This window comes from Ovis aries, chromosome 2, assembly GCF_016772045.2.
Source record: "Ovis aries strain OAR_USU_Benz2616 breed Rambouillet chromosome 2, ARS-UI_Ramb_v3.0, whole genome shotgun sequence".
In the NCBI taxonomy this organism is placed as follows: domain Eukaryota; kingdom Metazoa; phylum Chordata; class Mammalia; order Artiodactyla; family Bovidae; genus Ovis; species Ovis aries.
Genome location: NC_056055.1, coordinates 178,919,619 through 178,944,837, shown reverse-complemented (window position 1 = coordinate 178,944,837; position 25,219 = coordinate 178,919,619). Strand labels below are relative to the sequence as shown.

General features: G+C 40.5%; 1 long non-coding RNA gene across 10 annotated transcripts in view; it reads left to right on the top strand.

Annotated features, from left to right (window-relative positions):
- LOC114113196 (uncharacterized) overlaps positions 1-25,219 on the top strand; it is a 121,355-nt gene that overhangs the window by 46,305 nt on the left and 49,831 nt on the right. For 5 of the 10 annotated variants that reach the window (XR_009599373.1, XR_009599371.1, XR_009599367.1 and 2 more), the window contains exon 2: positions 19,910-23,493. This is a non-coding gene — a long non-coding RNA (uncharacterized LOC114113196). The remainder of the gene's footprint in view (positions 1-19,909; positions 23,494-25,219) is intronic. The other 5 variants (XR_003588240.3, XR_009599369.1, XR_009599365.1 and 2 more) reach the window with 3 other exon arrangements.

The following is a 25,219-nucleotide window of genomic DNA, read 5'->3' as shown; positions in this document are numbered from 1 at the left end:
CTGGGTGACAGGCCAGGCTCAGTCTCTGGGAAAAGCACTCTAGGCAAAGGGACCATGTGTTGAAGTAAGAATGAGCTAGAATAAGATGAAGTCAAAACCAGATCATAGGGGATTGTGGAGACCTGGAGAGGAATATGGTTTTACTCAATTTGATTTAAAAAAAACACACACTTTAAAGGTTTTGAACAGGGAGAGAGTTGGTAGTGGGGGGATGATGTCATTTAATATTCCTTTTAACTGGATGCCTTGGGCTGCTGTATGGGGATTAGATTGAAGGTTGGAGGCAGTGAGGCCAGTGAAGTAACGAGAAGATTGCTAGCCTCATCTAGGCAAGAGGCGATGGCTCTCCTGAGGATGAGAATGATGGAAGGGGAGGGATCGTTGGGACTGGAATTATATATTTTGAGGGTAGACTCAACAAAGCTTTCTGATGAATTATTCTGAGCAATGAGTGCGTGTATGCGTGCTCAGTCATGTCTGACTCTTTGCAACCTCAATGGACTGTAGCCCACCAGGCTTCACTGTCCATAAAATTTTCTAGGCAAGAATACTGGAGTAGGTTGCCATTTCCTCCTCTATCCCTGGATCCAGGGATAGAACTCATGTCTTCTGTGTCTTCCACATGGGTAGGCAGACTTTTTACCACTCAACGGCCTGGGAAGCCCATTCTGTGCAATATAAGTGTATATTTATAGTTTCCACTCCCTCTTTTTTTTACCTTTTTTTTTTTTTTTTAATGTTGACCATTTTTAAAGTCTTCATTGAGTTTGTTACAATATTGCTTCTGTTTTATGTTTTTTGGTTTTCTGGCCAAGAGTTATGTGGAATCTTAGTTCCCTGACCAAGGATTAAACCTTTGTCCCTTGCATTGGAAGGTGAAGTCTTAAACGCTGGATCACCAGGGAAATCCCCACTCCATTTTTAAAAAATTTACCTATGTATAAAAAATAATTTTATTTACTTATTTTTTACTTTTTAAAAAAAACTGTTCTGGGTCTTTTTTGCTTAGCAGGCTTCTTTTCTAGTTGTACAAACAGGGGCTCCTCTAGTTACAGTGCATGGGCTTCTTATCGTGTTGGTTTCTCTTGTTGCTGAGCATGCTCTAGGGCACACAGCTTCAGTAGTTGTGGCACATGGGCTCAGTGGTTGTGATACCCAGGCCTTAGAGTACAGGCTCAATAGTTGTGGTGCATGGGCTTAGTTGTTCCAAGGCATGTGGGGTCTTCCCAAACCGGGGATCGAACCCACGTCTTCTGCACTGGCAGGTGGATTCTTTACCACTGAGCCACTGGGGACACTTCCACCTCTGTTTTTAAAATGCAAACAATAGCTTAGTATGCAAACCACTCCTCATTTTAATTTTTGTCACTTGATATTAGATTATTACATATCAGTCTGGATTAAAGATACTTATCACTTTCTTCTCTTTTTTCTTTCAGTTTTTATTTGTACTTAAGTGAACATACACATAATTTTAAAGACAAATATTTCTTTGTGACTTTTTGTGGAACACAGCAGGTCCCCTCACATATCATTTCCTCCTTCCCAGAGGCACCAGTTTCACCTGATTATTTTGGTATTTGGCTCCATTTTTCTAGATAACATTTTTGTATTGCTCTTTCTTGACTTTCCAGTTTTAGATATGATCTCTTGATTTTCCATTCAAGAAGAAGAATGGAAGAGTAGGACTCAGCACTCTTTTATTCTTCCTGCCCTACTACTTGTACCCACTTTTTGTACTCATTTTTCTCACAGTTTGGTCAATTTTTTTTCTTTTTGGCTGCATGACATGGCATGTGGGAATATTTGTTTCCCAACCAGGTATCGAACCCATGCCCTTTGCATTAGGAGTACAGAGTCTTAACCATTGGACCACCAGGGAAGTCTGGTCAAATTGTAATTTTCATTTGTTCAATATTTAGTATTAACTGGCTGATTTATGATCAATTACACACTAATTAACACTAAATCTGTTGCAAATTGTGGTTAGTTTTATTTGCTAACAACACTCTGTTATCCTCAGAGTTCATAATGTCCTGTATTTTTTTCTCTGCTTAATTATCTTTTTATTTGTCATGAATTCAACACCAAAATCTTTAACAGCTGTCTAAATCTTCCCTCAATGTGTTCAGACACATCAGTTACATTTTAATAGTTTCATCTTCTTAGAGAATTTTCTCCTGGAAACTTCTGCTAAACTCTGTAGTAGATTGCTAACAGAAATGTCCAACAATTCCCTTGCTAATAGTCCATGTCTCTTGCTTTGCAACTTTAAGCACATTTTCTACTTTGATTCCTAACTTGACCATGTGATTCCCTTGGCCAGTGAAATGTTAGCAAACATGACATAGTAGTTGGAAAAGATCTTGTGCTTTGGGCTGTTGGAGTCCTGCTGCCATATTAAAAGTAAGGCTTGCCTTCTGGATGAGGAAAGAATTATGTAGCTTAGCCACTCTAATGGCTCTGGCCACCATCACCACCTGTCAGACACGTGAGTGTGGCCATCCAGAACCAATCACCCCCAGCTAACCTGCCAACTGGCCACAGATACATGAATGATCCTAGCTAAGATCAGCCAGAAGAAATACCCAGAAAAGCATGAGCTAAAGAGTTTGTTTTAAGCCACTTCATTTTAGGTTTATTTATTACACAGCATTGGGTAGCTGATACAAGCTACAGTATGGATTGGTTTGCTGTGGGGGTATGACTACCATCTTGTGATTCTCTTGATCACTGTTCTGGAACTGTCTTTTGCTTTTTTCCTAAATGGGGTCTCTTGTTTCCAGTAACCTACATCTTCCTTTTGGTTGGTTCATCCAGTGACTGCCCAAGAAAAGGTATATGATAAGTAAATTGTTTAAGATCTTGCATATCTAAAAGTATCTTTTTAAAGAATTCTCACATTTAAATGATAATTTGGTTGGGTGTAGAACTCTGCATGCATGCTCAGTTGTGTCTAACTCTTTATGACCCCATGGACTCCTCAGTCCATGGAATTTTCCAGGCAAGAGTACTGGAGTGGGCTGCAATTTCCTCCTCCAAGGGATTTTCCCATCCCAGGGATCAAACTCACACCTCCTGCATTGACAGATAGATTCTTTACCACTGAGCCAAGTTGTTAATTATTTTCCTTAAGAATTTTGAAAATCTTCCTCTATTGCTTTGTAGCTTCAAGTGCTCCTGTTCAGAAATTAAAAATCTATGTCAAAGGCTAATGAGACCACCACTCAATATCTGAAATAAAAGAGTAAAGCTGGATATACTGCTTGCTATGGTACAGGAGAGCTATGCTGGTTAGGCATGATTTCTCCAAGCAAAGCAGACTGCTAAGCTTGTCTGGGGTTTTGGGGAAGCACAGAGTTCAGGGACTAGTGGATTTTCAGAGGCTTCAGTGGGTTGCCATCATCTGCAGAATCACAATTCCTTGGGTGTATTTATTGGAGTGAGTCCTTCCCTGATAGGCCAATGATCAGAAGTGACCAAGTCATGATTGGTTGGTTTTCAAAGGCATATTCTTCCAGGGTGGGGGAAGGAGGTGCATTTGATTGATTAAGTTTAAAACCATTTTAATGGCCACTTGTTACCGTGATTATAGAACAATTGCCTTTATCCATGTTTGGGGGAACATTTTTATTCTCACTGATTGCTGATCCTATATGTATGATCTGGACTTTTTTTCCTCTTTTCAGTCTTGCAGGATCTTCTCCTTGCCCTAAATGTGAAATTTCACAATGTTGTACTAGCATGAATCTGTTTTCACTCAGTAAATTTTGCAGTTTGGAAATTTCCTCTCTTTTTTAATGCTAGTTTTTCCATGATCAGTTTCTTAATTGTCTTAGAAGTTTTTTTAATCTATTTTCTGTCTTCTTTTCTTTTTGCTGATAAAATTCCTTCACTTTATATTTTAAACTTTCTATCAAATATTTTTATTTCTGTCACTGTATTTCATTTCTAAGACATTCACTGTGTTTTTGGAATGTTCCACTTATTTACTTGTTTGTTTATTTATTTGGGGATAGAATTCTGTTTATTTGGGAGTAGAAGCCAATAAAGGACAGAAATGGTGTGGACCTAGCGGAAGCAGAAGATATTAAGAAAAGGTGGCAAGAATACACAGAACTATATAAAAAAAGATCTTCATGACCCAGATAACCATGATGGTGTGATCACTCACCTAGAGCCAGACATCCTGGAATGTAAAGTCACTGGGCCTTAGGAAGCATCACTACAAATGAAGCTAGTGGAGGTGATGGAATTTTGTTTGAGCTATGTCAAATCCTAAAAGGTGATACTGTGAAAGTGCTGCATTCAATATGCCAGCAAATCTGGAATACTCAGCAGTGGACACAGGACTGGAAAAGGTCAGTTTTCATTCCAATCCCAAAGAAAGGCAATGCCAAAGAATGTTTAAACTACCACACAACTGTACTCATCTCACACGCTAGCAAAGTAATGCTCAAAATTCTCCAAGCCAGGCCTCAATAGTACATGAACCGTGAACTTCCAGATGTTCAAGATGAATTTAGAAAAGGCAGAGGAACCAGAGATCAAATTGCCAACATCTGTTGGATCATAGAAAAAGCAAGAGAATTCCCAAAAAAACATCTACTTCTGCTTTATTGACTACGCCGAAGCTTTTGGCTATGATCACAACAAACTGGAAAATTCTTCAAGAGATGGGAATACCAGACCACCTGACCTGCCTCCTGAGAAATCTGTATGCAGGTTAAGAAGCAACAGTTAGAACTGGACATGGAACAACAGACTAGTTCCAAATCAGGAAAGGAGTACATCAAGGCTGTATATTGTCACCCTGTTTATTTAACATATATACAGAGTAAATCATGAGAAATGCCAGGCCGGATGAAGCACAAGCTGTAATCAAGATTGCCGGGAGAAATATCAATAACCTCAGATATGCAGATGACACCACCATTATGGCAGAAAGCGAAGAACTAAAGAGCCTCTTGATGAAAGTGAAAGAGGAGAGTGAAAAAGTTGGTTTAAAACACAACCTTAAGAAAACTAAGATCATGGCATTTGGTCCCATCAGTTCATGGCAAATAGATGGGGAAACAGTGGAAACAGTAGCAGACTTTATTTTGGGGGACTCTAAGATCACTGCAGTTGGTGCCTGCAGCCATGAAATTAAAAGACGCTTACTCTTTGGAAGAAAAGCTATGACCAACCTAGACAACATATTAAAAAGCAGAGATATTACTTTACCAACAAAGATTCGTCTAGTCAAAACTATGGTTTTTCCAGTAGTCAGGTGTGGATGTGAGAGTTGGACTATAAAGAAAGCTGAGCATAGAAGAATTGATGCTTTTGAATTTTGGTGTTGGAGAAGACTCTTGAGAGTGCCTTGGACTGCATGGAGATCCAACCTGCCAATCCTAAAGGAAATCAGTAGTCAATATTCATTGGAAGGACTGATGCTGAAGCTGAAACTCCAATATTTTGGCCTCCTGATGCAAAGAACCAACTCATTGGAAAAGACCCTGATACTGGGAAAGATTGAAGATGGGAGGAGAAGGGGATGACAGAGGATGAGATGGTTGGATGGCATCACTGACATGATTGACGTGAGTCTGAGTAGGCTGCAGGAGTTGGTGACGGACAGGGAAGCCTGGCATGCTGCAGTCCATGGGGTTGCAAAGAGTTGGAGACGACTGAGCGAGTGAACTGAACTGAGAATTCTGTTCTTTTTCATAGTTAACAGTCATTTCACTTTGTGATGTTTTTGACCTTTATTGTGTCTTTAATTTTTCAACATTACTTTTTTCCCTTTATTTTATTTTCTATCTTCCAGGTTAGCTTTCCTCAGATTTCTCATACATAGTCTTTGTACTTGACAATATCTAAGTGTGTGATACTAAAATATTGACTGGAAGCTCTGAGGATGTGAGAGATGAGCTAGTCTGATATGAATTTTCCTATATGAGCATCAGGGTGAGCTGTTTATTGGGGAAATTTCTGATGTCAGTACCTTTCCAATGTCATGACTTTCATCACCGACTGGCCATATTCCTAGAGAAGACTCTTTCAGTGTCCTGCCAGGAGGGTGAAGATCTAGCTTTCAGTGTCCTGGACTCAGAACTGAGAAAGATCACATGTTATCACATGGAGACATGTTATTGCATGTCTCCAAATCAAATATGTATACATTCATTTATTCCCCAGTTGATAGTCCTGCTCTCTTGCCCTCAACTGCACTGGTATTCTTCCATGCAGACCATCTATTTTATGTCATTCTAAAGATAAACCATCACTCTGCCAGTTAAGGAAGGGGCAATTTCTGGATGCTGCTTGGATCTGGGGAGGAATCTAAGGATCCAGGTCTTTCTAAAACAGTCTTCCTAATAATCTTCCTTATTAAATCTATACCCCTTTTATTTTCACTTCTACAAGAAGCTGCTGCCATTAGTTTCTAAGTTTTTTTTTTTTTAATTGATTTGTTTTGGTTTTTTTTGCTGCCAAATGGCATGCAGGATCTCTTCTTTATCCCTCCTTTACTTCTGCTTATTCTCTTCTTGACAGGTTTGCAAAAGCGACTTTGTCTTCCAAGAAGGCATCCCCAACTACTGCAGCATCCCACACCCCAACCTTCTTCTTCCTGAGGTTTTAAGCTCCTCAAGAAAAAGGATGAGGTCATCCCAACTATTGTGTGTCCTCGGTGCCTGGCACATGATGACCCATAGTGAGGGTTCAATGAGTGAATAGATGAGCTCCCCCAACCCCACCCCCCCCCTTTTTGGTTGCACTTTGTGGCATGTGAGATCTTAGTTCCCCACCCAGGGGTGGAATCTGTGCCCCCTGCAGTGGAAGCCCAGAGTCTTAACCACTGGACTTGCAGGGAAATCCTAGTTTCTAAGTCTTTGATTCTCTGTAAATCAGATTACTTCTTAGTATTCTCTATTGTTTGATTGAATTCAACTTTCTCAGCTCTTTTTATTCTATCCCTGTGTATTCATCTGCTATCCAACTTCCAAAATGATCCCTTTTCTAGCTCTCCATATATTGGGTTTAAGCCTTAAAATATCCCTTCACTGGTTGTGTTAGCCCACTAACAGAAGGTCAAGAGAGTCAAAGTACATGTTAAATCTCCTCTCTTCACACAGAACTTGCTTTTTATTTTCTATTTATGTGAAGTGTGATAATGGCTTTGTTATTGAATATAGCTTATAATTTATGTGAGATCAATCTAAAACTAATATATGAAAGATGGCTTCAATTACAATAAGCTTAAAGCAAAGCTCTCCTTCTTAACACTACAGACAAGAAAAAAATAATTTGGCACTAACCCAGTGAAGGGGGACACATAATTATAAATCAAGATGAATATGCTTGGGAATACTCTTTCCATTCATTTCTATACCCTTGCTAAATTGCAGATTGTGTAACAACCTTAATAAGAAAATTCCTAAGCCTGTGCAAACTTGTGGGAGAGGTGTGGTCATGCATAATCACACACTAAAATCTGCCAAGGCAGTGCATACTATGGAATTCATAATTTCCACTTTTATTCCACGCAGTAGCTCAAAGCCAGAAACAAACGTGTTTGTGAATATGTGTCAGGTTAATTACTTTTTCCAGTTGTACCACAAGTTTAATGCAGGCTTCTCAACAACCTGTTGCTAGAGTAACCTATTTGCTAATCTTATGATAAATCACACATGAGGTAAATTAATGTTGCTCTGTTAATTGCAACCTTTTTTTTTTTTTTCCAGAGCTCTGCTCTTCTGCAGTCTTTTGAGGATGACTGGCTTCCTTAGCTAGAACCAAGCCAGACAACAACACAGTGTAGCACTGCAAAACAAAAATAAGCAGAAAGTACATGTGGGCTGTTATTCAGTTATTCCATCTCATTCTGAAGTGATCCTTATTTGCTCCTGAAGCTATTGTCTACTCTCCTTTCCTTGATTCCGCCACCTCTTGTAGGTGGCCTTGGACCTTACAGTGGTCTTTTCTTACTTCTATCCTCTTTCATTCCTAAGCAGAGCTTGCCGAGATTACTCAGACTCTCTTTACTAAAAGGTAACTTACAGGGACTTCCCTGGTATCCAGTAGCTAAGACTCCACACTTCCAAAGCATGGGGCCCAGGTTTGATCCACAGTCACAGAACTAGATCTTGCATGCCACAACTAAGAGCTGTCATGCCGCAACCAAAATCTATGATCCACATGTCGTAACTAAGACAGTGCAACTTACTAAATAAATAAAAATAAGTGTTTTTTTAAAAGGTAACTGACAAACATAATGAGCTTCAATAGGAAATCTTGATTTCCCACCTTAAATCCAATCCTTCACTTCTTTAACCATACATTAGTTGATAATAATAAAAGCTTATATAGAGGATTTATTTAGCTAAGTGCTAAATACTTTTCATATATTAACTCTTTTTACCATCACAATAACCCTATGAAATAGAATCTATTATACCCATTTTTATAAATAAGAACACTGAGTCCAGAGAATTTATGTAATTTGCTCAAGCAAAAATCCCTGGTGAGTGGCAATCCATATATGTGAACTGTACCCCCATTCACCCAGTTTCCCAAGCCAGAAACCTAGAAATCAACATTAATTTCTCTTTTTCTTTCTCTCTATATTCTTACCATCTTAGGCTAAGCTACCATCATTTCTCACCTGGCCTAGTGTACCAGCCTTCCATCTATTTCCATTCATATTCCTCATTTTTCATATAACTGGCATGTGAATTTAATAAATCCATGATCATAATGAAAGATCTTTAACAAACTCCTTTCAAAAACTGACTTCATACCATCAGAATAGCTGTATGGATAAAAATGTATTAATATCTTTATGGTGTGGGCAACACAACTAACAAACCAAGTCTGACCTACATTTGTGGAGCACTGCCCCCAAACAAAATAGAGAGTATATACTCTTCAATAAAACTTGGAACATTTACAAAACCTATGTCATAGGCCTCAAAATGAGTTTCAATAAATAACAAATAATTATTATCAAATAGACTACAATCTTTGATCACCATATAATAAATTTACAAATCAGTAACAAAAAGACCATCACTTCCTTTGCTGTTTTCCGTTTACTCTTACCCCTGTAAAAGGGAACTACAATTTCCAGGCTTCCTTGGGCTCTGATAGTGGGAGACACTAATAGGACTGACCTAGATTAGCAGGACGAAGGAGAAAAGGAAGGATGTTTCTTGGTTCCTCTGGATTCCCTCACTTGGCTCCCAGCTTCTGTTGGGCAGTCCCCACTTTGGCTGTAACTTACTCCAGATGGGTTCAGCTTTAAGCTTGGATGAAGCCACCTCCTTCTGTTGTCCCCACAGGCATAGAATTGGTAATGAATGCCTGCTGTTGCTAATCTCTGGATTGCCTCAGTGTTGCCAGTTGCCTTCTCAGTCTATGGCCACCATGGAATCAATTCTCTGTGTTAAATTTCTCTCTAGTCAAATCTGTATATCAAGAGAAACCCAAGTAAGATGGTAGGTGTTGTGAGAGAGCATCAGAGGGCAGACACACTGAAACCATAATCACAGCAAACTAGTCAATCTAAGCACACAGACCACGGCCTTGTCTAACTCAATGAAACTAAGCCATGCTGTATGGGGCCACCCAAGATGGGCAGGTCATGGTGGAGAGGTCTGACAGAAAGTAGTCTACTGGAGAAGGGAATGGCAAACCACTTCAGTATTCTTGCCTTGAGAACCCCATGAACAGTATGAAAAGGCAAAATGATAGGATACTGAAAGAAGAACTCCCCAGGTCGGTAGGTACCCAATATGCTACTGGAGATCAGTGGGGAAATAACTCCAGAAAGAATGAAGGGATGGAGCCAAAGCAAAAACAATACCCAGTTGTGGATGTGACTGGTGACAGAAGCAAGGTCCAATGCTATAAAGAGCAATATTGCGTAAGAACTTGGAAAGTTAGGTCCATGAATCAAGGCAAATTGGAAGTAGTCAAACAGGAGATGGCAAGAGTGAACACTGACATTCTAGGAATCAGCAAAGTAAAATGGACTGGAATGGGTGAATTTAACTCAGATGACTATTATATCTACTACTGCAGGCAGGAATCCCTCAGAAGAAATGGAGTAGCCATCATGGTCAACAAAAGAGTCAGAAATACAGTACTCGGATGTAATCTCAGAAATGACAGAATGGTCTGTGTTTGTTTCCAAGGCAAACCATTCAAAATCACGGTGATCCAAGCCTATGCCCCAACCAGTAACACTGAACAAGCTGAAGTTGAACGGTTCTATGAAGACCTACTAGACCTTTTAGAACTAACACCCGAAAAAGATATCCTTTTCATTATAGGGGACTGGAATGCAAAAGTAGGAAGTCAAGAAACACCTGGAGTAACAGGCAAATTTGGCCTTGGAATACGGAATGAAGCAGGGCAAGGGCAATAGAGTTTTGTCAAGAGAACGCACTGCTCATAGCAAACACCCTCTTCCAACAACACAAGAGAAGACTCTACACATGGACATCACCAGATGTTCAACACTGAAATCAGACTGATTATATTCTTTGCAGCCAAAGATGGAGAAGCTCTATACATTCAGCAAAAACAAGACTGGGAGCTGACTGTGGCTCAGATCATGAACTCCTTATTACCAAATTCAGACTTAAATTGAAGAAAGTAGGGAAAACCAATAGACCATTCAAGTATGACCTAAATCAAATCCCTTATGATTGTACAGTGGAAGTGAGAAATAGATTTAAGGGACTAGATCTGATAGATAGAGTGCCTGATGAAGTATGGATGGAGGTTCGTGACATTGTACAGGAGACAGGGATCAAGACTATCCCCATGGAAAAGAAATGCAAAAAAGCAAAATGGCTGTCTGGGGAGGCCTTACAAATAGCTGTGAAAAGAAAAGAAGCAAAAAGGAAAGATGTAAGCATCTGAATGCAGAGTTCTAAAGAATAGCAAGAAGAGATAAGAAAGCCTTCCTCACGGATCAATGCAAAGAAATAGAGGAAAACAACAGAATGGGAAAGACTAGAGATCTCTTCAAGAAAATTAGAAATTCCAAGGGAAAATTTCATGCAAAGATGGGCTTGATAAAGGTCAGAAATGGTATGGACCTAACAGAAGCAGAAGATATTAAGAAGAGATGGCAAGAATACATAGAGAACTGTACAAAAAAAATCTTCATGACCAAGATAATCATGATGGTGTGATCACTCATCTAGAGCCAGACATCCTGGAATGTGAAGTCAAGTGGGCCTTAGAAAGCATCACTATGAACAAAGCTAGTGGAGGTGATGGAATTCCAGTTGAGCTGTATCAAATCCTGAAAGATGATGCTGTGAAAGTGCTGCACTCAATATGCCAGCAAATTAGGAAAACTCAGCAGTGGCCACAGGACTGGAAAAGGTCAGTTTTCATCCCAATCCCAAAGAAAGGCAATGCCAAAGAATGCCCAAACTGCCGCACAATGGCAGTTATCTCATATGCTAGTAAAGTAATGCTCAAAATTCTCCAAGCCAGGCTTCAGCAATATTTGAACCGTGAACTTCCTGATGTTCAAGCTGGTTTTAGAAAAGGCAGAGGAACCAGAGATCAAATTGCCAACATCCACTGGATCATGGAAAAAGCAAGAGAGTTCCAGAAAAACATCTATTTCTGCTTTATTGACTATGCCAAAGCCTTTGACTGTGTGGATCACAATAAACTATGGAAAATTCTGAAAGAGATGGGAATACGAGACCACCTGACCTGCCTCTTGAGAAATCTGTATGCAGGTCAGGAAGCAACAGTTAGAACTGGACATGGAACAAAAGACTGGTTTCAAATAGGAAAAGGAGTGTGTCAAGGCTGTATACTGTCACCCTGCTTATTTAACTTCTATGCAGAGTACATCATGAGAAACGCTGGGCTGGAAGGAGCACAAGCTGGAACCAAGATTGCCGGGAGAAATATCAATAACCTCAGATATGCAGATGACACCACCCTTATGGCAGAAAGTGAAGAGGAACTGAAAAGCCTCTTGATGAAAGTGAAAGAGGCAAGTGAAAAAGTTGGCTTAAAGCTCAACATGCAGAAAACGAAGATCATGGCACCCGGTCCCATCACTTCATGGGAAATAGATGGGGGAACAGTGGAAACAGTGTCAGACTTTATTTTTTGGAGCTCTAAAATCTCTGCAGATAGCGATTGCAGCCATGAAATTAAAAGATGCTTACTCCTTGGAAGGAAAGTTATGACCAACCTAGATAGCATATTCAAAAGCAGAGACATTACTTTGCCGACTAAGGTCGATCTAGTCAAGGCTATGGTTTTTCCAGTTGTCATGTATGGATGTGAGAGATGGACTGAAGAAAGCTGAGCACCCAAGAATTGATGCTTTTGAACTGTGGTGTTGGAGAAGACTCTTGAGAGTCCCTTGGACTGCAAGCAGATCCAACCAGTCCATTCTAAAGGAGATCAGCCCTGGATTTCTTTGGAAGGAATGATGCTAAAGCTGAAACTCTAGTACTTTGGTCAAAGAGTTGACTCATTGGAAAAGACCTTGATGCTGGGAGGGATTGGGGGCAGGAGGAGAAGGGAACAACAGAGAATGAGATGGCTGGATGGCATCACTGACTTGATGGACATGAGTCTGAGCGAACTGCGAGTTGGTGATGGACAGGGAGACCTGGCGTGTTGCAATTCATGGGGTTGCAAAGAGTTGGGCATGACTGAGCAACTGAACTGAACTGATAGCTATATCTATCATTTATCTATCATGATACAGCCCCATATACTTAGAAACTATAGCTAAATAATTCATGGAGTAATGTTTAGAAATGAGGAATTATACAATCTATGTATCACCATTTGGGGATGTTGGTAAAGAAGTACTTACAGTTAAATTTCTATCTCATAAAGCAAGATCTGATGTTGAATCTTCTCCACGTTTGGCTAACTTGTCTGTGCTATTGTCACCATTCTTTAACACTTTTCCTGTCTTTTACCAGTTCTGTATCATTCTTTGATTTTTGAAGCAACTGTCATTTTGTTGAAAACCTCCACTGGGGACTTCCCTGGTGACTCAATAGCTGAGACTTGACGTTCCCAAATGCAGGGGGTCCAGGTTCAATCCTCTGTCAATGAACTAGATCTCTCATGCCGCAAGTAAGAGTTTGCATGCCCCAACTAATCATGTCCCACAACAAAGGCTGAAAGTCCCAACTGCCAAAACTACTACCTGGTGCAGGCAAATAAATTAAAAAACAAAAAACACATAGATACTATTAGCCTTGGAAACAATAGTTTCATCCTCTATGTCTGCCTCTGGCACTGACTTTATGCTGGTTTCTGTACCCTAACATTTGTAACCCCTGCCTTGCCTTTTTTCACCATTTCCATGTTTGCAACTGTGTATTAGACATAGCATACATTTTTCAGAATATCACATTTGACTAAATTCATCATCTTGCTCCTCACCCTCTAGAATTTGCTGTTTTAATCCTCTCTCTGACCCTGTCACTTTCCCAAACAGCCATCCTTGAAAACTCAGACACCTTCCAAGCAGACACTGCGTCTCTTTCACAGCAATATCTTTTGTTCCAAGCAAAGAGCATGACGTGGAACAAGTATGCAATCAATATATTTTGAATCATCGGAAGACTCCACCCTCTTTCTAATTCCATATCCCTGCTTTGTATATCTTGGTAATGCCCTCTCATAATTATTCTCTTTATGTTTTCTATTTTCATTGTGACTAGTTTTCTTGCCCACTCACCTGGAGAGAGGCACAAGATAGGCTGAAATTCTGAGAGTTAAATTATAACTCACCTGAAACCCTGAGAGTGAAATTATAGCTCATTTCATAATAGTGTTCAACAAAAGCCATGTTAAAAGCAAAATGCTTCTAAGTCAGTTAGGGTAAGACCTGACTGGGGGTTCTAAATGCTGATAACATATTGGAGAAAGAATGTGTTGATCCAGTGGAGAGTTGAGCCCCCAGCAGAGTCCCTTCAAATTCTTTCAGGGTATTTCCCTGTCCCAGGACTCAGCTCCCCCCAGGAATACATGTAGCCCAGTTGGTTCGAGTTTTTGGCATAGCTGGATTTAGCTTCTCTCAAAGCACATCTAACCACCCCCTACATTTCTGGCAGTCCCAAAGCTATTCCTTCAATTGACCAGGCTCAGAATGTAAAAATTATTTCTGGCTCTTAGCCCCGTTTAGTCCTCACATCGGCCTGATTGATCTTTTTTCATTCTTAGTCTTTCTTTCTCTTATTTCACTCCTTCCTTCTCTCTGCCACCCATAATTTATAAGGCACTAATTAAAATAAACCTGTAATAGTCCTTCAGTTAGATCTCTATGCCTCTTTCCACCCCTCCTAAGAGTCCTGCCCTTGGCACCAGATTTCTCATCCTCTTTTTTTTCTCTTCTTTAAAAAACTATTTATTTTTATTTATTTGGCTGAGCTGGATCTTAATTGTGGCATGCAGGATCTTTGATCTTTATTGCACCATGCAGAATCTTTCATCGCAACATGTGAACTCTTAGTTGCAGCATGTGGGATCTAGTTCCCTGATCAGGGATTGAACCTGGGACCCCAGCATTGGAAACACAGAGTCTTAGTCGCTGGACACCAGGGAAGTCCTGATTTCTCATCTTTTTGATGCTTTTCACTGCGTAATGCTGTAAGACTGAGGAATGTATGAACATTCCCAGCAGACTTTCCATGTTGGCATTTAAATTAGGCGCTGCCTTCATCAGCAAACACAGTGGTTCCCCTCTGGCCAGTGTCACTGTGGGTTTCAGGCAGGTGGTATTTTCTGTCCTTCCCTGAACAGACAGTGTTCACACTCCCCGCACTGCCTTTTTCACTCGGTGCCCAATCACAGTTCAATTCAGTTCAGTTGCTCAGTCGTATCCGACTCTTTGTGACCCCATGAATTGCAGCACGCCAGGCCTCCCTATCCATCACTGACTCCCAGAGTTCACCCAAACTCATGTCCATCGAGTCCCTGATGCCATCCAGCCATCTCATCCTTGGTCGTCCCCTTTTCCTCCTGCCCCCAATCCCTCCCAGCATCAGAGTCTTTTCCAGTGAGTCAACTCTTCACATGAGGTGGCCAAAGTATTGGAGTTTCAGCTTTAGCATCATTCCGTCCAAAGAACACCCAGGACTGATCTCCTTTAGAATGAACTGGTTGGATCTCCTTGCAGTCCAAGGGACTCTCAAGAGTCTTCTCCAACACCACAGTTCAAAAACATCAATCACAGCCACATTTCAAAGTCCCAGCTTCTCCTAAAAATCTCTGCTGATATTCCTTGCTGACACTGATTCATTCCTTGTCTGGCCTTCTTCAGGTGCAAGGACATTTAGATGAGATGGATTTGCCATGAAGCTAATGGGGCTTCCAGGCTTCCCAGGTGGCGCTAATGGTAAAGAACCTGCCTGCCATACAGGAGATGTAAGAGATGCAGGTTCAGCCCCTGGGTCAGGAAGATCCCCTGGAGGAGGGCATGGCAACCCACTCCAGTGTTCTTGTCTGGAGAATTCCATGAGCAGAGGAGCCTGACATGCTACAGTCCATAGAGTAGCAAAGAGTTGGACATGACTGATGGGCCTAAGCGCACACACACACACACACACACACACACACACACACACACACACAAAATGAGGCTTCCATTTGAAGGCTCCCTTCTTGGGACAGTTCCCTCCAAAAACTATAGGCCTAACACTTATTTATACTTTACTATTTTTTCTGAAAGAAGATCTTTCAAATTGTAAAAGCCTGAGGTCCTACATAGTGTGGATCTGTCCCTGAATTTGGGCAGTTAATTATATTCTTTCCTTTTCCTGAAGTGTTTTCTAATTGACTAGTGTTAAACAAATTTGTTTTCCAAATTTAGTGTGAGCTTCTTGCTACATAATGTTGTCTAGTGTAGTAATTAAAAGGGTCATCAGTAGAGTCCCTCAGAGCTATATCCAAAATTATCTCTACCATTTCTTGCTCTGTCACATGTTTTATTTCTCCACTTGATTGAGCCTCAGTTTCTTTATTTGTTAAGTGGGAATGATTATAGCAAGGGCTACATTATGACTTTCTGAGGCCCAAAGGCATTTTGCCCTCATGGATGCTTACTCCATAAAAAATATTATAAATTACCTTTTATGGTTGTGAGAAAAACTAATATCCAGGGAAGATTATATTCCTTTATTTTCCCTTCTGATTCAAAGAAACTTAAACATTTTCATGGACCTCTAAAAGCATTGTGGGTCCTAGGCGTTGTACCTAATAAGCATAATGGATAGGTTGGTCCTGATTAGTTTCCACAGAAGGTAAGTCTGGTAAATAATAAATGAAACAGTGCATGTAGAGCATTTAATAAAGCACATGACACGTATTAAGTACTCAGTAGATGGTAGATATTATTACTGGGTTGGCCAAAAATTTCATTTGGGTTCTTTGGGTTTTTCCACAAGATGGTGTGGAAAAACCCGAACGAACTTTTTGGCTAACCCAACATTTTTGTTTGTCATTATTTCATTCCTCTTTTATATCCTTCACAATGAATAACAGAAGATAAAAGCTTCCTTGGGCTTCCCTGGTGGCTCCAGGGTAAGGAATCCCCCTGTCAATGCAGAAAAGGTGGTTTCCATCACTAGGTGGAGAAGATCCCCTGGAGAAGGAAAGAGCAACCCACTCCAGTATTGTTGCCTGGGACATCCCATGGACAGAGGAGTCTGGCAGCTATAGTTCATGGGGTCCCAAACAGTTGGACATGACTTAGGAACTAAACAATAACAACAAAATCAGTTTGACTAGAGCGTATTTTACACTAAGCTATCTGTAGTCTTATACGATAAACTGAGGCATACTAAAACTTTTAAAAGTTTGAGCAAAAATCGACTGGAACTTGGCCGCATCAAACCAGAAATGGTTAGGAGCCACTTCATAGACAGAAGTTAAGGGAAAGACTATAAAGGGAAAGGAGTATCCATCATGGTCAACAAAAGAGTCCAAAATGCAGTACTTGGGTGCAATCTCAAAAACGACAGAATGATCTCTGTTCAGTTCCAAGGCAAACCATTCAGTATTATGGTAACCCAAGTCTATGCCCCAACCAGTAACGCTGAACAAGCTGAAGTTGAATGGTTCTATGAAGACCTACAAGACCTTTTAGAACTATCACTCAAAAGAGATGTCCTTTTCATTATAGGGGACTGGAATGCAAAAGTAGGAAGTCAAGAAACGCCTGGAGTAACAGGCAAATGTGGCCTTGGAATGCGGAATTAAGCAGGGCAAAGACTAATAGAGCTTTGCCAAGAAAATGCACTGGTCTTAGCAAACACCCTCTTCCAATAACACAACAGAAGACTCTACACATGGACATCACCAGATGGCCAACACCGAAATCAGATTGATTATATTCTTTGCAGCCAAAGATGGAGAAGCTCTATACAGTCAACAAAAACAAGACCAGGAGCTGACTGTGGCTCAGATCATGAACTCCTTATTACCAAATTCAGATTTCAATTGAAGAAAGTAGGGAAAACTGCTAGACCATTCAAGTATGACCTAAATCAAATCCCTTATGATTATACAGTGGAAGTGAAAAATAGATTTAAGGGACTAGATCTGATAGATAGAGTGCCTGATGAACTATGGATGGAGGTTCATGACATTGTACAGGAGACAGTGATCAAGACCATCCCCATGGAAAAGAAATGCAAAAAAGCAAAATGGCTGTCTGGGGAGGCCTTACAAATAGCTGTGAAAAGAAAAGAAGCAAAAAGCAAAGGAGAAAAGGAAAGATAAAAGTATCTGAATGCAGAGTTCCAAAGAATAGCAAGAAGAGATAAGAAAGCCTTCTTCAGCGATCAATGCAAAGAAATAGAGGAAAACAACAGAATGGGAAAGACTAGAGACCTCTTCAAGAAAATTAGAGATACCAAGGGAACATTTCATGCAAAGATGGGCTCGATAAAGGACAGAAATGGTATGGACCTAAGAGAAGCAGAAGATATTAAGAAGAGGTGGCAAGAATACACAGAAGAACTGTACAAAAAAGATCTTCATGACCCGGATAATCACGATGGTGTGATCACTCATCTAGAGCCAGACATCCTGGAATGTGAAGTCAAGTGGGCCTTAGAAAGCATCACTATGAACAAAGCTAGTAGAAGTGATGGAATTCCAGTTGAGCTGTATCAAATCCTGAAAGATGATGCTGTGACAGTACTGCACTCAATATGCCAGCAAATTAGGAAAACTCAGCAGTGGCCACAGGACTGGAAAAGGTCAGTTTTCATTCCAATCCCAAAGAAAGGCAATGCCAAAGAATGCTCAAACTGCCGCACAATGGCAGTTATCTCATATGCTAGTAAAGTAATGCTCAAAATTCTCCAAGCCAGGCTTCAGCAATACATGAACCATGAACTTCCTGATGTTCAAGCTGGTTTTAGAAAAGGCAGAGGAACCAGGGATCAAATTGCCAACATCTGCTGGATCATGGAAAAAGCAAAAGAGTTCCAGAAAAAAATTCTATTTCTGCTTTATTGACTATGCCAAAGCCTTTGACTGTGTGGATCACAATAAACTATGGAAAATTCTGAAAGAGATGGGAATACCAGACCACCTGACCTGCCTCTTGAGAAATCTGTATGCAGGTCAGGAAGCAACAGTTAGAACTGGACACGGAACAACAGACTGGTTTCAAATAGGAAAAGAAGTGTGTCAAGGCCGTATACTGTCACCCTGCTTATTTAACTTCTATGCAGAGTACATCATGAGAAATGCTGGACTGGAAGGAGCACAAGCTGGAATCAAGATTGCCAGGAGAAATATCAATAACCTCAGATATGCAGATGATACCACCCTTATGGCAGAAAGTGAAGAGGAACTGAAAAGCCTCTTGATGAAAGTGAAAGAGGCAAGTGAAAAAGTTGACTTAAAGCTCTTCAGAAAACGAAGATCATAGCATCCAGTCCCATCACTTCGTGGGAAATAGATGGGGGAACAGTGGAAACAGTGTCAGGCTTTATTTTTTGGAGCTCTAAAATCACTGCAGATAGCGATTGCAGCCATGAAATTAAAAGATGTTTACTCCTTGGAAGAAAAGTTAACGACCAACATAGATAGCATATTCAAAAGCAGAGACATTACTTTACTGACTGAGGTCCATCTAGTCAAGGCTATGGTTTTTCCTGTGATCATGTATGGATGTGAGAGTTGGACTGTGAAGGAGGCTGAGCGCCAAAGAATTGATGCTTTTGAACTGTGGTGTTGGAGAAGACTCTTGAGAGTCCCTTGGACTGCAGGGAGATCCAACCAGTCCATTCTGAAGATCAGCCCTGGGATTTCTTTGGAAGGAATGATGCTAAAGCTGAAACTCTAGTACTTTGGCCACTTCATGCAAAGAGTTGACTCATTGGAAAAGACTCTGATGCTGGGAGGGATTGGGGGCAGGAGGAGAAGGGGCCGACAGAGGATGAGATGGCTGGATGGCATCACTGACTCGATGGACATGAATCTGAGCAAACTCCGGGAGTTGGTGATGGACAGAGAGGCCTGGTGTGCTGTGATTCATGGGGTTGCAAAGAGTCAGACACGACTGAGCGACTGAACTGAAGTGTACTGAAGCAAGGAAATGATTTGATTGGTTAGAGTGTTAGGTGATTGCCTTATGCAGGGAAGCCTAGTTGGCTGTTTGGGATAGACTGTCCTTAGGTTTTGATTTTTTCAGCTGGATGCATTTCAGCCTTAGGTTTTGGTTTGCTTACGTAGGCTACTAGGGTGTGATATGAAAGCCACCTCAGTCTGATGGTCTTCTTGTTTAATTAATCTAACAGTAAAGATAGATTTTGGGAAATAGAATTATCACTTAATTTTATACAGTAAGATACAGTAGCAATTAAAGCATTTATTATGTGTTTGCTTATGTTTCCAGATTGGATGCACACCCTGTATTTACAAGAAGTTACTACTTGCCAAGAAGGTGCTAAGATACCTTCAGCTTGAATTTCCCAACACAGACTCTGAAACACTAGAATCTCGGACCCTACCCAAGAGATTCTAGCTCAGTGGCTCTGGAGTAGGACCTGAAAGTATGTATTTTTTAAAAATCTGAGTCTCATGGTAATTTTGATTTGTTGGAAATCACCATCATAGGCAAGGACAGTGATGGCTTAAAGGATGGTATGTGGGGCTATAGCTAACCTCTTCCCAACTCTGTAATACCCACCCTCCCAATCACTGCAAATAAAAATAGTGTGTCTGCTATGCAAATTCAAGTTCCAGTCAAGTCCCCTAGGCACTCTCTTCCTGACCAGATTGAATCTTTAAGCCTCCTTAGTAAAGTAATTTTGGAGTCACCAACAGAAGATATATAATCTTGATGACAAATTGAAGAAAGCTGAGTGCTAAAGAATTGATGCTTTTGAACTGTGGTGTTGGAGAAGATTCTTGAGAGTCCCTTAGACTACAAGGAGATCCAACCAGTCCATCCTAAAGGAGATTAGTCCTGGGTGTTCATTGGAAGGACTGATGTTGAAGCTGAAACTCCAATACTTTGGCCACCTGATGCAAAGAGCTGACTCTGGAAAAGACCCTGATGCTGGGAGAGATTGAGGGCAGGAAGAGAAGGGGATGACAGAGGATGAAATGGTTGGATAGCATCATCAACTCAATGAACATGGGTTTAGGTGGACTCTGGGAGTTGGTGATGGACAGGGAGGCCTAGCGTGCCGCGGTTCATGGGGTTGCAAAGAGTTGGACACGACTGAGCAACTGAACTGAACTGATAACAAATAGAAATTATAATGGATTAACCACACTTGCAGGCATACAAAAATGGAGTCAGGTGGCCATTGAGGATATGATCTCAGACACATCTCTACACCATGAGAACTTGAGCTCTATTTGAACTGTACCAGACCCAAAGACACTACCAGTTGTATTCAAAACAACACTTGCCAGCTGCAACCTTGTGGTCTCAAGGTCTCCCTTTGTAACTAGACAACCTTTTTAGACTCCAACCAATTCTTAATTAATAAGCACCCTTACTTCTTGCCAGCTCCAATTATAATTCTTGAAAAACAATTCAAGTAACTCATAGTAATCTTCAGTGTTCTTCCCTTATAAGCCATTTTGTGGTCTGGCAGAACACAAATTCAACTGCTTCTTGAATCTGTGTATCCTGCAGTCCTGCTGCTGCTGCTAAGTCACTTCAGTCGTGTCTGACTCTGTGTGACCCCATAGACGGCAGCCCACCAGGCTCCCCCGTCCCTGGGATTCTCCAGGCAAGAACACTGGAGTGGGTTGCCATTTCCTTCTCCAATGTGTGAAAGTGAAGTTGCTCATTGTGTCCGACTCTTAGCCACCCCATGGACTGCAGCCTACAAGGCTCCTCCATCCATGGGATTTTCCAGGCAAGAGACTGGAGTGGGGTGCCATTGCCTTCTTCACCTGCAGTCCTAACAAACCCCAAGTTAGCACTTTTTAATTTCAATCAGTTCTCTGTTTCTAAAACTTGATTAACAACCCTATTCTAGGAACTTCCCTGTTGGTTCAGTGGTTAAGAATCCACCTTTCAATGCAGGGAACATCAGTTTGATCCCTGGTCTCAGAAGATCCCACATACCATGAAGTCACTAAGTCCGAAAGCCATAGCTACTGAACCCACGCACCATAACTACTGAGCCACACACCCTAGGGCCTGTGCTCCACAACAAGGGAAGCCACCCCAGTGAGAAGCCTGAGCACTACAACTAGAGAATAGCCCCACTTGCCACAACTAGAGAAAGCCTGCATGCAGTGATGAAGACCCACCGTAGCCAAAAAAAACAAAACCCTATTCTAGCTTTTAAGGAACTTCCAGGATAGATGCACATACAGCACTAGAAGAGAACATTTTCAGGACTGAATAAGTACTGCTGGCATTGAGCATTCAGAGGAGGAAGCAGTCACTATAGGCTGAGGTTTTGGGAGAGGCCTCACAGTGATGAGTGACAGCTGATTCATGAAAGAAGGTAGACCTAGGATGTGTCATGGCCAGGGAAAAAGAACACAGGACTAGGTCTAGGAATAAAACTGGTTTTGCCATTCACTAGCTTGGTTTCTTTGAAAATGAAGATACAGAAAAATAAAAATCTGTCAACATCTACTCTAAACAAAACAAATTTGGTATAAGAATATTAATATTTGCAAAAATATAATTTAATGCAAAAAGAGGGATATGATACTAAGATAAGCAATTATCTACCAGGAGGATAGAATCATCATGTACTTGTATGTATTGCCCCCTTAACCCCCCAAAAAACAACCTTGAAATATGTTAATCCCCAAACTGGGAGAATTTAAGACATCTCTCTCAGATAATGATGGATCAAGCATTTAAAACATTAATAAGGATAATGAATAATTGATTTGAACAGCAAGAAGGGGAAACTGAAGCACAGAGCTTCAGTGAAATAGCTTGTCCAATATACTAGTGACAGCAGAGATTCAAACCCAGGAAATCTTTTGTTGCCAGCCTGTGGCTAAAGTGGAATTATGAAAATGTATTTACATAAAAGTATTAAAAACAAGTCAACTAAGCATTCAATATTCAACTCAACAAGTTTGAAAATAGATAAACCCCCCAAAGAGGAAGCAAACAAAAACTCTTAAACACCCAAAGCTGATTCTTTGAAACGCCTATAAAAATAGGTTTCTTTAAATATTGACACAGAAACTCACAGAGAATGAAAATATGAGAGAAAGATGTGAGTAAAGAAAGGGACATAACTAGAGAAATATCAGAGACTTTTAAAATTATGGATGAATAGTATAAAGAATTTTTTACCAATAAACTGAAAAGTTAAAGTGTATTTTTTTCTAGAACACAAAAGTTAACAAAGTTGCAAAAAAAAAAAAAAAAAGATGAACCAATACCCAATAAAGAAATGGAAAGTACTCAGGACTCTTCCAACACTCCTTTTTTCACTCACAAAAAGAAAAGGTACAGAAAATTTTATGGTGCATTTAAAAAAACCTTTAAAGAAATGATAATCCAAAGTTTAAGAGATTTACAATTACAAGCAGAAAAAGGAAGGGAAGGAAAGCCATGAACTTTATTTTATGAAGGTATAACTACCTTTACACCAAAATGGGATAAGAGCAATACAAGAAAAGGAAAGATGAAATTTTTCGAGGTAAAATTAACAAAGTGGTCTTTAGTCTAAGATCCAGTGAAATGTGTTTGCTAGGTGGAAGTAGAAGGCAGAGAGAATCTTAACTCAATGAAACTGCTGGGTTCTCCTCACTGACTAGTTTCCCAGATTATGAAGAATGAGGCATCATCATTCTGCATCGTCATCCAATGCAAAGGTAATTTTTTAAATTGGATCCTTCTATGACCCGAAGAAATGAGTTTTTATTTCCCAGTGCCATTACTATAGACACTTTGCTGTTCTTCTTGACCTTAGGTAGAGTGGAACATGCCTGAGCACCATTATAACCTCACTGGGATACCACACAGTCAGTACTCTACAGGTAATCTAGTATTAGAAACTGCAAGAGTTTTGTGGGACCCAATGCCTCCAAGCTCTTTCTACAGCAAAGCTTCAACTAGATCAGCTATTGCACAACAGGACTGCTTTTGATTTCAGCTGCTTTTGTTCCTCCTCTTTGGTCACATGCCTTATTTTTTCTATTTTTATAGTCAACAGTTGGCTAAGTAGCAAGTTCACAAAAGGTACTTGCAGGGTGTCATTTGTCAAAAGCTCTTTTAGTTTTAATTAATTAGTTAATTTAGTCTCCTTTATGCTGTGGATAAAAAGGCTCTTTGTATCAGAGAGATGGTACTTAGTATGTTTTAGCTTTTCCTGCTTTTCAACAATAATCCAACTGATAAGAGTTTTAAGAGCCATTTCATTTTATAGCATATGTATATAATTATATAATTTTCTATTTGCCTATGGAAGACAGCATTGAATATTCATTAGGAATAAAGGCTTTGGAGTCAGAAAAGATGGGATTTAAGTCTTGGCTCTAATAGAAAATGGTGTGGAAATAAACACACCCAGTTGTTAATAGAGGTTACCTCTGGAAGCCGACAGGCACTCCACTTTTACTTTACCCCTTCTGGATTTAATGAGCATATGAGCTTTTTTAACTTGAAAAGAAGAGAAGGGAAGGAAAGGAATAGGAAGAGAGCTAATTTTGTGACTAGAGGCAAACAATTCTGCCTCTCTGTACTGCAGGTTACTCACGCATTATATAGAGAATACTGAAGGAGTATTATGAGGAATACAGGAGGTAAATGCATATAAAACATTTTGCACTTCACTTGGCACAAATTCAGCATCCAATAACTGTTCACTGTTCAGTTCAGTTCAGTCGCTCAGTCATGTCCGACTCTGCAACCGCATGAATTGCAGCACACCAGGCCTCCCTGTCCATCACCAACTCCTGGAGTTCACTCAGACTCATCCATCGAGTCAGTGATGCCATCCAGCCATCTCATCCTCTGTCGTCCCCTTCTCCTCCTGCCCCCAATCCCTCCCAGCATCAGAGTCTTTTCCAATGAGTCAACTCTTCGCATGAGGTGGCCAAAGTACTGGAGCTTCAGCTTTAGCATCATTCCTTCCAAAGAAATCCCAGGGCTGATCTCCTTCAGAATGGACTGGTTGGATCTCCTTGTAGTCCAAGGGACTCTCAAGAGTCTTCTCCAACACCACAGTTCAAAAGCATCAATTCTTTGGTGCTCAGCCTTCTTCACAGTCCAACTCTCACATCCATACATGATCACAGGAAAAACCATAGCCTTGACTAGACGGACCTTAGTCGACAAAGTAATGTCTCTGCTTTTGAATATGCTATCTAAGTTGGTCATAACTTTTCTTCCAAGGAGTAAGCGTCTAAAATTTCATGGCTTCAATCACCATCTGCAGTGATTTTGGGGCCCTAAAAAATAAAGCCTGACACTGTTTCCACTGTTTCCCCATCTATTTTCCCATGAAGTGATGGGACCAGGTGCCATGATCTTCGTTTTCTGAATGTTGAGCTTTAGGCCAACTTTTTCACTCTCCACTTTCACTTTCATCAAGAGGATTTTTAGTTCCACTTCGCTTTCTGCCATAAGGGTGGTGTCATCTGCATATCTGAGGTTATTGATGTTTCTCCCAGCAATTTTGATTCCAGCTTGTGTTTGTTTCTTCCAGTCCAGCGTTTCTCATGATGTACTCTGCATAGAAGTTAAATAAGCAGGGTGACAGTA